A 14,562-nucleotide genomic window follows, 5' to 3' on the forward strand; every position below is an offset into this window, starting at 1 on the left:
AGATTGTGTTTGCTACAGATGTAAAATAATGATGCAGGGTAGGGGTAAGGGTTGTTCTTCTGTTTTTTTCATGCGCATCTCCCACTTGGTGAGAGTGTGGTGAGGGCTGTCTCTTGACTGTCCATTCCTACTTCTCTGGGCTTGGGGAGATGGCAGTTTTTAGAAGCAGTGTCTTTGACCTCAGCGAATCTCTCCATCCTGCCTTTATCTCAATTTGCTTGTAACGTATCTTTCTAGTTTCGCTCTTCTTATGGTTTCTGCTATTTAAATTGATCTGCTAAATTAAGCCATGCTGTGGCTGACATATAACATAACATACTTTCTTTGATCATTTGAAAGTGGAATTATCCAAGAGGCAGTATCATTGGTTAAAAACATAGACTATAGAGTCCAGAATACCTGGATTTAAACCCTACTCACTAGCTGCATGAAAGAGGGCAGATACTTGCCCTCTCTTAGTCTCTGTTTCCTCATCTAACTTGGGAGACACCTGCTTTACAGGCTGAGCATGAAGATTTTGTAGTCTGGAAGTACTTACATGCTTCACATATAGTAGTCATTAAATGCAGGTGAATTTGCTTTGTTCTTTATTTTTTTTTTTTTAAGTTTATTTATTTTGAAAGAGGGGGAGGGAGAGAGAGAGAGAGAGAGAGTTCGATCAGGAGAGGGACAGAGAGAGACGGAGAGAGAGATAATCCCAAGCAGGCTCCATGCTATCAGCACAGAGCTTGATGTGGGGTGGGAACTTACGAACCGTGAGATCATGACCTGAGCCAAAATCAAGAGTTGGATGCTTAACCGACTGAGCCACCCAGGCGTCCCTGCTTTGCTATTTTCTTGTTAAAATTTCTGTTCTAGGAAATTTGAAAATCATCATTATTAATTTTATTTTTGCTTATGGCACCAGTGAAACGCTTCGGTCGCCTGTGTGGTGTGATAGAAGACTGTTAGATTAGGAGTCTGATGAACTGTGTCCTTCACTTGCCTTTACCACTCTCTAGTCATGTGACCCAGGGAAGTCAAGAATATTAGTTTAGTTTTTGCTTAACGAGAGGCTAGTTATTGATGTGACAGGATCATTACCAAAATTAATGAGAATAATGAATATGCATTGGAAATGGTAATTTAAATGTGCAAATGTGAAAAATGTTATTGGACTTAGATTCAATGTTTCTAATAAATTTAATTAAATAATTTTATCTTTCATTTTTTTCTTTCATTTTAATGAGGATGCTTCTAAGAATTTCTAAAATTCAATTTCAGTTTGGCGATTTTCAACATGAAAGGGTTTTCTCACCACCCTGTTTATAAAATATCACAAAGGAAGTTGATCTCTTTCTTAGATATTCCAAACAGTGGCATGAGAATATAATTTAATTTTTGTTGATAATGGAGGAGGACAGGCTATTTTTTCTTTTAAATTTCAGTCTGGTGGAATTATTGCTGCTGCTTTCAGTAGTATTCATCATATGATGGCTCCAGTTAAAGGCATGTAGGGTCTTGTTTTTTGGTGCAATCCTGTTGCTGAAAAAACCTGTTGAAATAAAAAGTTCTAAAAAGCCTTTGAGGGAAATACTTGTCGCATGCGGATGCACCTTCTTTTGAGCTCTTTTTTTCTTTTTTCTTTTTGTTTATTTATTTATTTTGAGAGAGAGCATCCCTGGGGAGGGATGGAGTGGGGAGAGACAGAAGAAGAGAGAGAGAGAGAGAGAGAGAGAGAGAGAGAGAGAGAGAGAGAGAGAATCCCAAGCAGGCTCAGCACTGACGGTGGCGCTCAAACTCAGGAACCCTGAAATAATGACCTGAGCTGAAATCAAGTCAGACACTTAACCAGCTGAGCGACCCAGGCACCCCTTGTGCTCGTATTTTGAATTTCTTTCTTTTCCAAATTGTTATTGTTTTTGCGAGTCATTCCAAGTCGTCCCCAACCACTTTTCTTTTTACTTTTTTATTCTGTACTAATTCTTAGCACTGAGGCTGGTTACCACAGAATAATTAAAATAATTGAAAGGAAGTGCTGGCTTTTGAATCATTTGGGGGTCTTCGATGAAGTAATATCTTTATTCAAAAAGCATTAAAGCTGTCATGCGTGGCACCAGAGGTTCAGTTTTAAATGTGTGTGCCTTTATTTTTTTCCACACCTTTGTGTTTTTGTTTTTGTTTCTGGCATACTGTGAAAATAGTTTTGGCACCGTTGAGAAGTTTGCATGTAAACATCAACTTACTTCATATCTTAAAACAGACCCAGTGCTTATATTTTGGCTAAAATGATCCTTTGTACAATTACATAGTTGTCTTAGACTTTTGGATGAAGTTTTCTTATCATCTTTCTTCTCCATACTGCAATATTTAAAAAGTCTATGCTGAATCGCCCCAGGGTGAGAATTATCTTGGTTTCATCTTTCTTTTAAAGCAGTATTTATAATTATAAAGTGATCTGTGGATTTTTATTGAGGATATTTTGGAATATACAGACACATGTGAAGAAGGAAATAAAACCACCTATAAAATCAACACCCAGAAATAAAAACTCTGTATTTATGCAAAGTATGTATGCAAAGTATTATATTACCTTTCAGTTTCTTTCTTTATGTATCCTTTAAACACACATTTTTCCTTAGGAAATTGAGGTGATACCAAGTATTGCTTTGTATATTTTGAGTAATTTTCCTTCCATTAAATATTGTTCCTAAACGTCTATTTTTAATGGCTGTATTATATTTCAAATTATGGAAGTATTCCGAGTTAATGTAACTTATCCCTACTGTTCAGCATTGAGATTTTTAATACTTTTCCCTAATATAAATAATCCTGGGGAAAAATGTCTTTAATAATCTCTATATGCACCTCTAAATATTTCTTTGGGGTAATGAATTATATCTTACATGATAAAATTGAAATGATGGATTTCTGTAAGTTTAGTATCATTAACAATTTAACTTCTAGAATAAAAATTAACACTTGGAAGCCTATTGAAAATTGTATGTTACTGTAAGATACAAGTAAAGAATTTATTACATGCAAAAATGAGAACGAAAATAAAAAGCAAAGAAAAACAGGAGCCATTTGAAGGCTGAGGAAGTAGCAATTTATATTGCCTTCGTAAATATAAAAATATGAATTATATTTTTTTTGTATTTGCAGGACAAAAATTTTTAATACTTTCCTATTTGAAATAGAAAATACCAGTCATAATGTTTTATTATTTTTATCTGTTTCCCAGAGATATTTTTCAAACTTGGCTATTTTTCCCTGAATTTAAATATATAGTTATGTTGTGATATGCATGGTTATCCTTTAGGATAACTTTATGTGTGCTTGCTTTAGTCACTTGTATTAAACATTTACTTATGGGCATGATGATCAATGCTTTTCTGTTTTGAAATTGCTAGAGCCTCGCATGTCTGTGTAAGAAAACGCTGATGTGTCTTGTGCATGTTCTCATCTAAAAATGCTTTTGTTATTGCCGAGTGCTGTTTTAAAAATCATAAAGAGCAATGTTTCGAGAACATTGTTTATTTTAAAATGAAATATGAAAGGGGCGTCTGGGTGGCTCAGTTGGTTGAGCGTCTGGCTCTTGAATTCGGCTCAGGTCATGATGTCACGGTTCATAAGATTGAGCCCTGCGTCAATGCGGAGCCTGCTTACAATTCTCTGTCTCCCTCCCCCTCTACCCCTGCTCCTCCCCTGCTCGTGCTCTTTCTCTCTCACTAAATAAATACATAAACTTAAAAAAATAAAGTGAAATATGAAATATTAAATTACATATTTAATCTTCATTTTCTTAACACCTAATCTTCATTCTTCAGAGGTAATCATCGCTAAAAATTTAATGTGTATTCTCTTTAAAATTTTCTAGGAATGTCTCATTTGTTTATACAAATGAGATCATAGATCATTATATACTGTTTCAGTTTGCTTTTCTAACTGAAATATATATTCTGATAATATTTCTATGTCAGAAATTGTCTCCATTCTTTTAAATAGTTACATCGTATTTTACTGCGATACCAGTATTTTATTAATATGGCTTCCTACTGAGGGATATAGTTTATGTAGAGTATGTTGCCCGAACAGTGTTTCAGGAACATCCCTGTGTAAATCTCTGTGTGTATCGTATGCTTATTCTTATATATTCTGTGAAATGGAATTGCTCGTTCACAGGGTTGCACGTTTAAACTTTTTCTTGTCATCAACAGATTGCCCTTGAAGTAAGGTTCTGTCTACATAGGGCTGCAGGTGCGGGAAGAATGGGGAATGATGGCTAAGGGTCTGGGAGTTCTTTTGTGGAGTGATGAAAATGTGCTGAAATTAGATTGTGGTGATGGTTGCCTCGTTCTCTGATATGGTAAAAACCACTGAATTGTATACTTTATTTATTTTTTATGTTTTTAAAGTTTATTCATTCATTTTGAGGGGGTGGGGCAGAGAGAGAGGCAGAGAGGGGCTCTGTGCTGTCAGCATGGAGCCTGACGTGGGGCTTGATCCCAGGAACCATAAGATCATGACCTGAGCCAAAACCAAAAGTCAAATGCTCAACCAACTGAGCCACCCAGGTGCCCCTGAATTGTATACTTTAAATAGGTGACTTTCTGGTACAGGCGTCATGTCCGTCTCAACAAAGCTATTAACAAAAGGTTATATCTGCTTATACTCGCACTGATGGTGTGAGAATGTCTGTTTTCCCAATTTCATCAACACTCAGTTCTAGACATTTTTGCTTCTCTGTGACATGAAAAATAGCATCCTATTGTTTTTATTTATTTATATATTTATTTTATTTTATTTATTTACTATTTACATTTATTATAAATGAGAATGAACATATTTTTTGTCTGTTTTAATTTCACTTTTGCGAGATGTCTTTTCTTAGAGTTTTCCATATTTTCATTGAATTGTTTGTCTTCCTTGTGATTCCTAGACAATTTATATAATGTGCTAGAGAATTCCGGTCTTTGTCATTTATCTTGTGAGCATCTTTCTCTATATCTTTTGATTTATTTCTGGTGTTCTTTTTAGTGTGTAGAAGTTGTCTTTTAAAAGCTGGATCTGTCCATCTTTTCTCTATGGCTTCTGGTTTTTGTACCAGACCCAGAAAAGCATTTCCTCTTCCAAGATTAGGGGGAAAAAAACAACAACAACGAAAACTCATATTTTTGTCTCTTTTTAAATCTTATTTTTATATGTAAATCTCAGATCTATTTCAGAGGCTTTTGTTGTGAGTTTTGATGGTAAGTTTTGATGGTAATCTAGGTTAGTCAATTTCAATGTTTACAGTAAAAATTTGGGAGGTTGCAATGCTTATGTGAAAAAAGGCAGTGAGTGTGGAGAGAGTTGACTAATATGAAATGTTATGCAGATTAGAGAGTTTATATGTCATGAAGCATTAAATAAGGATTTAATTCTTTTAAACTTTAGGGAGTCCAAAAATACTGAATTAGCCTTTAGAAATCAAACTTTATAAATTTTTTTTTTTAACGTTTATTTTATTTTTGAGACAGAGAGAGACAGAGCATGAACGGGGGAGGGTCAGAGAGAGAGGGAGACACAGAATCGGAAGCAGGCTCCAGGCTCTGAGCCATCAGCCCAGAGCCCGACGCGGGGCTCGAACTCACAGACCGCGAGATCGTGACCTGAGCTGAAGTCGGACGCTTAACCGACTGAGCCACCCAGGCGCCCCTAGAAATCAAACTTTGTAAACCACAGCTTTCATTTTAAATTTATAATTGTGTGGAAAATACCATAGATGTTACATGAGTAATTTTTGCAATATTGTTTTATGAGAGCTAAAGACTTGTAGTTTTCTTTTGGTGATTAAAAATATATACACCTATAAAATATTTAAAGATGTTCTTTTACATTTCCAATTAATTTTGGGCATTATGGGAAAACATGTTCAGAGAGAGTGATCCTTTATTTTGACTCGCCTATCATTCGCAAACACACTTGAACTTGTTTGCCTTTGTAATTGCTAACACATTTCCTGTGATATGTACATCACAGAATTCTGTGACAGTGAGCATCATTAAGCAGTGGGCTTTTTCTCTTAGTGTTCTTAGAAAAGATTTCTGACACAGCTTAAGTCATTTGGAAAACCGTTGTCACTGAAAATGAAGTAAGAGACAACACAACAAGGGGAGATCAATTTTCAGAGCGGCCATCAGTTTTCAGAGAACAGATGGTAGAAATTGCTCTTTTTGTTAAATAAAATAGAAACTTTCGTTTGAACTTCACCTTCACTTATATTGAATGTTCTTCAATATAAGTGTTCTTTTTTACACTTATCGTGTAAAAAAGGATGTTGCTTCCTTCTTACATGTAATGCCAATGAGGCATTCTTCCCTTTGTGAATCTGTTAGTTGAATGTAGAATCTAAATACATCCAAGATAGCAAAACTTACATTATTGACCTAATAAGTGAAAAAATTGATATTTGTAAACATTTCGCCCGAATATAAATTCAGATACACCCAGTGTCCCAAAACATAATAAATAAGTATCCCAAGGAATACCACTGTAAACAGCATCCGGGCAAGGGTTAGATCATTGCTTACATGCCAGGCGCCTGCTGTCTGACCCTTCCCAAACATGCTCGTTTCCATCTTCCCGAGAAGTAAACAGCTATCCTGATTTTTCTGATAACTTCCCTCCTTTGTTTTTAAAGTTGATTTTATCACCAACGCTGGTATCCTTAAAAGTGAAAATATTCTTATTTTAGTAGATTTTAAACTTCATATAAATAGAAGTAAACTTTATAGATAGTCTTTTGCTTCTTTTGCTCAGTAGTATGTTGGTAAATCTGCTATGATCATCTTTGTTGTGCCATCTAGCTTTCTGTTAAATGAATCTGCCACAATTTCTTGCCATATTCTTTTGAATCTGTTATCCATTTTGGATTTAAAAGTTTTTTTAATGTTTTTATGTATTTTTGAGAGAGAGACAGAGAGTGAACGGTGGAGGGGCAGAGAGAGGGAGACACAGAATCTGAAACAGGCTCCAGGCTCAGAGCTGTCAGCACAGAGCCCGACATGGGCCTCAAACCCATGAACCATGAGATCATGACCTGAGCCGAAGGTGGCCGCTCAACCGACTAAGCCACCCAGGCGCCCCTAATTTTTGGATTTTACAAATAATTCTACAAACGATCATGTGCATGTATCGTGACACAAATGTGTAAGAGTTTCTCTAGGGTAGGTGGGTTCTCAAAGTGTCCATGAGCCTGCAGTCCGTGACCCTTCCGTGAGGTTTGTGAGGTCAAAGTTATTTTTGTAGTGATATTTAGATGTTGTTTATTGATTACTTTACTGTGTTGACATTTGCACCGATGGTGCAGGTGCAGTGCTGGGTAGGCCTGTATCTTTGCCCAAATCAAGGCAGCGGCACCAAATCGTACTTGCAGTTGTTACATTCTTCAGGGCCACACGGTCACGGGAAAAACTGAACAATTTTACTCCAGAATGTTTTTGATGAAGCAAGCAGTGAAACTATTAATTTTGTGAAATCCGATATGCATTTTTGATACCTGGGTGATGAAATGGAACTTTGATTGAAAACTTGGGTGGCACACGGAGGTATGGTGGCTGCCCAGAGGAGAAACACTTGTGTGATTCCTTGAGTTAGGAACTGTTGCTGTTTTGTGGAATCCTGTTTTTATTTGAAGCAATGGCTGACAAACGACGGTTATTCAGACCTGGATATTTGGCAGACGTTCTCTGCACAGTGAACAAAATGCGCCCGTCACTTCAAGTAAAACAACTGATGATATTTGTTGCTGATGATAATATTAGAATTTTGGAAAACTTGTGTCAGTCACTTGTGAGCTTGAGAGCTTTCTAATACTAAGACTTTTTGGATGAGATCAGTGGGGATGTTAACCGATGCGAAGTTTTGATATTGGAGTATGAAATTTTCAATATTTGGAAACCCATGTAACTCATTGCACTGATGTTTTCCAGACGAGTAGTGCATGCTGTCATAAAATCACGCCCGGGTAAAAGGTCCATTCCAAGTTCAAGAGAGACTAACGGAACTTACTGTGACAGAGCATGAAAAGTTTCAGATTCCACAATGCGAGTAATTCTATAAACCTAGCACTTGTGAGTGTTGGTCTCCTTCAGAAGACTGTCTATAATTATCTGAAAAGGGCACCAAAATATTTTTTCCCTCTACAGCTACAGCCACATTTATGTAAGGAAGCATTTGAGGAAGAGCAAATTCCAATTTATACAAATTCTTTGAGCCAGTATAGAAGGAAGGAATACTTCTCAATTCATTTTAGGAGACAGACTCTGACACCAAAACCAAAAAGGACATTTCAAGAAAAAAAATTAAATCCCAGTAAAAATAAAAATTTAATAACAGAGTTCATTATGAATACACTGAGAAAAGACAATAAATGATGCGGGTACAATCTTTCATTTATATGGAAGAAAATAAAACTGGGTCCTTGTCCTGTAAGAGCAAACAGAAACAAAAACCAATTCTAGATGAACTAAACAATCTGTAAATGCCCAGACAAAAAGCCTTAAAGCAACAGAAATCTTGCAAAAAAAAAAAAAAAAAAAAAAAAAAAAAAAAAAAATCTGGGAATCATAAGATCTTTCTAACCTAATCCAGAACGTATAAAAGAAAGGATAGTAGTATTTGACTTGAGTGAAATAAAAGGGTTTGTGTGGTAAAAAAAAAACCCACAACAGACAAGGTCAGTGGAAATATAATACATGTATGGGGAAAATATTTGGGACAGACTGTGTGTTAATGTGTAGAGCACAGCAGGAGGTCTTACTGACAGAAATGTGGACCAAAATTGTGAAAGGGCATTTTCCAGAAGAACAGATTCATATAGATCCAAAATGTGTGACAAGGGGCTAAGACACAGTAGTTTTCAGGCACATGCAAATTAGAAGAGTAGGGGCACCTGGGTGGCTCAGTCGGTTAAGCGGCCGACTTCGGCTCAGGTCATGATCTCTCTGTCCGTGAGTTCCAGCCCCGCGTCGGGCTCTGTGCCGATAGCTTGGAGCCTGGAGCCTGCTTCAGATTCCGTGTCTCCCTCTTTCTCTGACCCTCCCCTGCTCTGTCTCTCTCATCCTTTCACAAATGAATAAATATTAAAAAAAAAAAATTAAAAAAGAATAGTAATGAGGTAACAACTAGGTCTTATTTTATTTTATCTTTTCTTATTATCCTATCTTATTCACTTATCATCTTATCTTATCATCCGGCTTAGGATTCTGTGTCTCCATCTCTCTCTGCTCCTCTTTCTCTCTCTCTCTCTCTCTCTTTTAAAGATAAACGTTAAAAAAAAAAAAAAAGAAAATGAGATGAAAAAACTTAAGGGGAATGTTGAGCAAACTTTGTTTTCATTAAGGATTAGGTGGTAGCAACTGAAAGGAATGAATAAAAACGATAGCAGGTGTTTTTAGAGGAATTTCCATGAGCTGCTGTTCACAAAGAAAAGCGAGATGCAGAAAAAATATATTTGTGTGTATAAAACATTCATAATAAGATATGTATTGCGAAGGCATAGTAGTTTAAAGAAGAGAATTTGTTTCACTCGCATCTAACAGCCCGGGGGGTGTTGGGAGTGCTCTGCTCTGTGACATCATCAGGGACCCAGGTGTTGGGGAAGCTCTGTCCTCTTCAGCGTGTGACTTCAGTCTCTGGGTCTGAGATGGCAGTTGCTCCCAAGTACCTTATCTTTTAAGTGTCCTGCTTCAGAAAGACAGAAAACATGGAGAGAAAGCCACTTTATTTTTAAAGCTATCCAGTCAAAGTTGCCTATAACATTTCTGTCCCAATATCCTCCTTGACCATACCTAGTCCCATGGACACAAGCAGCCTCCTGTGGTACAGCCCAGCTCGAATTTTGTGGTGGTGGGGGGGCCTCAAAGGAAGAAAAGGAAGGTAGATATCTGAGTACATTGGCAGTCTGTGCTACAAAACCCCATAGTAGTGTATGCATTTTTGCCTAAGTGTGTTTGTACGTGATTCTGTGAACAGGGCAGGAGATAAGCAGATACAATGGATTGTTAGTCGGGAATACCCCATGCGGGTATTGATGTAGAAGGACATGGGGAGAAGAGGGAGGAATTCAAAGGAAATGAACACCAAGGAGTGCAGAGAAGCGAAACAAAATAAACAAAAACTCAGTATGGAGGATGTTTAGGGTTACGTTTGTGTTTCATGTAGCATACGTTCATGTATGATATATAAGAAAGTTTAAAAATTAGAAAAAAATACCAGCATGCACCGGGTGTGTTTAAATATCACTTCTTTCCTGAATGTAATGAGTTCTGAGGAGACTAGAAATTACCGTTTAGGAGAATTCTGTACATCTCTAAGCCTCACGGATAAGGTAACGAGAGATAGATGCATTGTTCTTTGTGCTGCATCTATAAATAAGCACAACAAATAACAATTGGTATTATGAAATATTGCAAATGAATATTTTGAGAATAGGATACCCTGGAGATGTTCATCGGGAAGAATCTTTATTACTAACACATGATAATATCCCCCTAGTAGTAAGTAACAGAATTCTTTAAAAAGATGATTATAACAATTAGTTATCTGAGTAAGTAGAGTGATGGTTATTTTAGAAATCACTTCTGCAATTTGCCGTCATGTTGGTTGAGATGTAGAAAGTGTGAGTAAGCAGATATATCGTGCAGCTATGTTGCTTTCGAAATTGCTGGGCAGTACAGATTGTTGACGTCAGCAGTGTTTTTGAGCTTTTATGCCTTACAATTTAATTACTACGCAGGTACAGTAAATAAAGGCGAACAGTATTTCAGTAATGTTACATTTTTTACTTTATTGAAAACTTACAGTTTGTAGAATTATTCTCTACATCAGAATAAATCTTGCCCTTTTTGTATCTCTTATTCCTTTTGATATGATTGATGATGATTGATATGATTTGATAGGATATGAATGGTAGTTATCAACAGTAAAGCTTTGAGATAACATTGGAAGGAGTTCACTTGTACTTTAAAATATGTAGATGATGCCTGCCTAAATAACTTTAATATATATATATATATATTTTTTTTTTTACAAAGTCATCAATAGTTGTTATGCTATTTTATTTTTGGTGTATTTTTATTATTGGTGTTCTACTGATTTCAGTATCAAATATTAAAGTTTGCACCTGCAAAATTGCTAATAGGCAAAAGTACCATTTTGAATAAGAAATTTACTCTTCTGTAGGAGTGAATGTTGAATGCCTGAGCAAATAGGTTGACAAATATTCCTTAAAAAACACACCACTTGATTCAGAGTTCATGAGTTTTCCGTTGAGTGAAATGACAATGGTAACTGTCCTAAACTTTAGCTAGTTTTATGCTGTAAGTGGGATATTTTTAAACCCAAGGAAAAACTTTAGTCCTAAGTGAGCACCTTCATCAGCATTATTCATTTGGTAAGAATGTCCAACCTCAGAGCTATTCTTTGAAGCACATACTTAAGAGAAAATGAAGCCAAATGGACTTTCTAAGTAAAATGTCTTAAGGTCTAAGTAAAAATTCTAGAAATTCTCTGAAAAATAGCCTCAGGGCATGCCCTCCAGAGAGGGAAACTTACCATTTTCAGTTTCTTTGCTTTGGCAGTACGTTATCCGTGGATTGGCTTGTCACACACTCCTTGTATTCCTGCGGCATAGTCTCTTGCTGGCTGTCTGCTGCTTTTTCTAGAAGTGGGTGGTTTAGCCCTGAGGTGGTGGTTCAAGGAATTGAGTGGATCTTCTGGTCCTTTTGCTTAGGGACTTGGTCAAAGGAGGTAAAGCTTTCCTCCTTCCGTTTATCCCAACTGATTCTTGCCAGAAAGTCCTTTTGAGGGGCAAACGGCCTAGACAGGTATTTTAGTTCCAAACCAAACCCCTCTTACATTACGGGATTGATAGATGAAAACAAGTTGAGCCGTGGCTGATTTTGGAAATAGGGTAGGAGTACTCACTTTTCTCACGCCTCGCTTGAAGAAGGGCTTCTCTGCCCACACTCCTTAGTGGCTCCCTCTTCTTAGCCTGACATCGAGAGTTCTGTAATTTAGGCTCAGTTATTCATTTGTCTAATTTTTAAAACTTATGTTAACACGTATGTACCCGTGTACTTATACGTATACATAAGTATAGTACAAAGAGAATACGGGCGTGCCTACAAAGTTTAATTGTTTTATTCGGCAGACATTATGAGAAAAGCCCCTAAAACTTGGATTTCCGTTCCAGGAAAGAAGCAAAGAAAGTATAGTGAAAACCAACTACAGGGCCCTGTGGAATTTAAAGTGATACGAGGTATATCGAGAAGGAAAAATTGCTGCTTTCTGGGAGGCTTGGGGAAGACTTGACGGGGAAAGTGACACCTGAGTCACGAGATGTTAACAGGAAGAGAAGACATGGAAGCAGGAACCCAGAGTGTGTGTGTTTAGCTGGAGCTCATAGACCCCTTGGCTGGTGGTACAGGGAGAAGACAAGGAAGGGAGTGTGGCAAAACCACACACGCATGTCGCCGCCGAGCCAAGGCCCAGGGAGCTACTGAAGTATGCCTTTTCCACAACTGTGCTTGAGGAAGGTGAATGAGCAGTGGGGTCTCGGGGGGTCAGTGGGGTGGGGGAGGGGAGTGAGGCATCTGCAGTGAAGAAGCTGTCCGACGGCGGAGGTGTGGGTGCGCGGGGAACTCTGTAGGGCGGTAACAGAATGTGGTGACTCGGGGGATGTTGAGGGTCAGGGACAAGGAGGAGTCAAAGATAAGGCACCTGTTTGTACGTAGTGAGTATTATTTTGTACTGAGTGTTGAATTGTACTGCAGCGACGTCCAACTGGAGGCGGCTAGGAGGTGATAGAAACTAGGAAAGACCCGGGTCCTGGACACCGACAGTAGAGACTCAATTGCGTGCGAGATCAGAGTGAAACTCACCAAAGGAAAATGTTTACTTTTAGTGCAGGCGGCTCTGGGGCACATTGGAAGAATGGGATGATGAAGAGGAGACAGAGAAATACTCTCCAGATCGAGGGGAGCCCCAGGACAGCACAGGGTCACAGAAGCTGAGGAAAAAAAGATGGTCCTAGTGCGAATCACAGAGACAGAAGCATGGAATTTGCCCTTAGATTTGGTGATCCAAGGGGCTTTTGGAGGAAAAATGATAATCATGTCACAAGGTGACCTTTGAGATGGCAGTTTTAATGAAAGGTGAAAGGCAAATGATGAAGGGAAGAAGTGGAAATACAGAATGTGGAATACATGTGGAGTGAAAGGGTCATCAGTTAAAAATGAGAAGGAAAAGAGAAAAACCAATGATACTCTGGTGAAAGCTCATATATTTTTTAAATAACAATTCCTGCTGGTAACTCTTATTTTGTGTGTGTTTATTTATTTTGAGAGAGAGAGGGAGAGAGAGAGAGAGAGAGAGAGCCCGACAGTGACCACGAGCCGGGGAGGGGCAGAGAGAAAGGGAGAGAGAGGATCCCAGGCAGGCTCTGCACTGTCAGCACAGAGCCCAACGTGGGGCTCAGACTCACAAACTGCGAGATTATGGCCTGAGCCAAAATCAAGAGTTGGATGCTTAACCGACTGAGCCACCCAGGTGCCTCTCTGCTGGTAACTCTGAATTGGTCTTTAAAAAAAAAAAAAAAAAAAGTCAAATATTAATTTAATCAATCTAGTAAATAAGTATCACTGAGGAAAGTGTGTGTAAAGATCTACAAACGGTAGGAGCTCTTAATTTATTTACCAAAATTAAAAGAAGTCTTTAGGGAACGAAAGTTGAATCACAGCATGTTTTAGAGTGCCAGTGCCTTGTGGTTGTGGGCCCGTCCCTTCTTTCCTCCTCAGTTGTGCCGGGTTTTCTGTCCCAGGCTAACGCTTCTTATTAAAACCGTAGGATTGTTTAGTTAGAGAGCATCTTACTTTCCTTTCTTGAGTTCTGTCTACATTTTGAGCTGGTGAAAGTAGGTGAACACTCCTGTTTTAAAAGCTACTTAGCTTTATTTAGCTTGAGTTCATTGGGAGTATGAACTCAGGCTTTGTACCTCTCTGGCCTGGTGACCTTGAGCAGGTACCTCTTTGTGCTTTAATGTGTCAATATTGATACATTATTATTAACTAAAGTCCAGGATTTGCTTTAAATATATGTAGTTATATATGTAGCATATATGGAGTTCTATAGTTTTGTGGGTTTTGAAAAATGTATAATGTCACATGTCTGCCATTCTAGTATCATATAGAATAATATGCCCTAAAAATCGCTATTTTTAAAATGGACTTGCCAATGTCATTTTGAGGATTACTTGAAATAATGAAATAATGCAGGTAAATTGTTAGGAACAGAGCTTTGCAAGTAGGTTATCATCAATCCAATGTTTGTTGTTTTTCTGCTTCTGCAATTTCTTTTTTAATGCTTATTTACTTATTTTGAGAGAGAGAAAGAGCAGAGGAGGGGCAGAGAGAGAGGGAGAGAGACAGAATCTCAAGCAGACGCCATACTGTCAGCGCAGAGCCCAGTGTGGGGCTCGATCCCACAAACGGTGAACCGTGACCTGAGCCGAAATCAAGAGCCGGGCGTTCAACCGAC

General features: G+C 37.9%; 1 protein-coding gene across 9 annotated transcripts in view; it reads left to right on the forward strand.

Annotated features, from left to right (window-relative positions):
- Positions 1-14,562, forward strand: part of CEP112 (centrosomal protein 112) — a 415,035-nt gene that overhangs the window by 55,282 nt on the left and 345,191 nt on the right. The gene's annotated exons all lie outside the window — the stretch shown is intronic.

This window comes from Panthera onca, chromosome E1 (assembly GCF_046562875.1).
Source record: "Panthera onca isolate mPanOnc1 chromosome E1, mPanOnc1 haplotype 2, whole genome shotgun sequence".
In the NCBI taxonomy this organism is placed as follows: Eukaryota; Metazoa; Chordata; class Mammalia; order Carnivora; family Felidae; genus Panthera; species Panthera onca.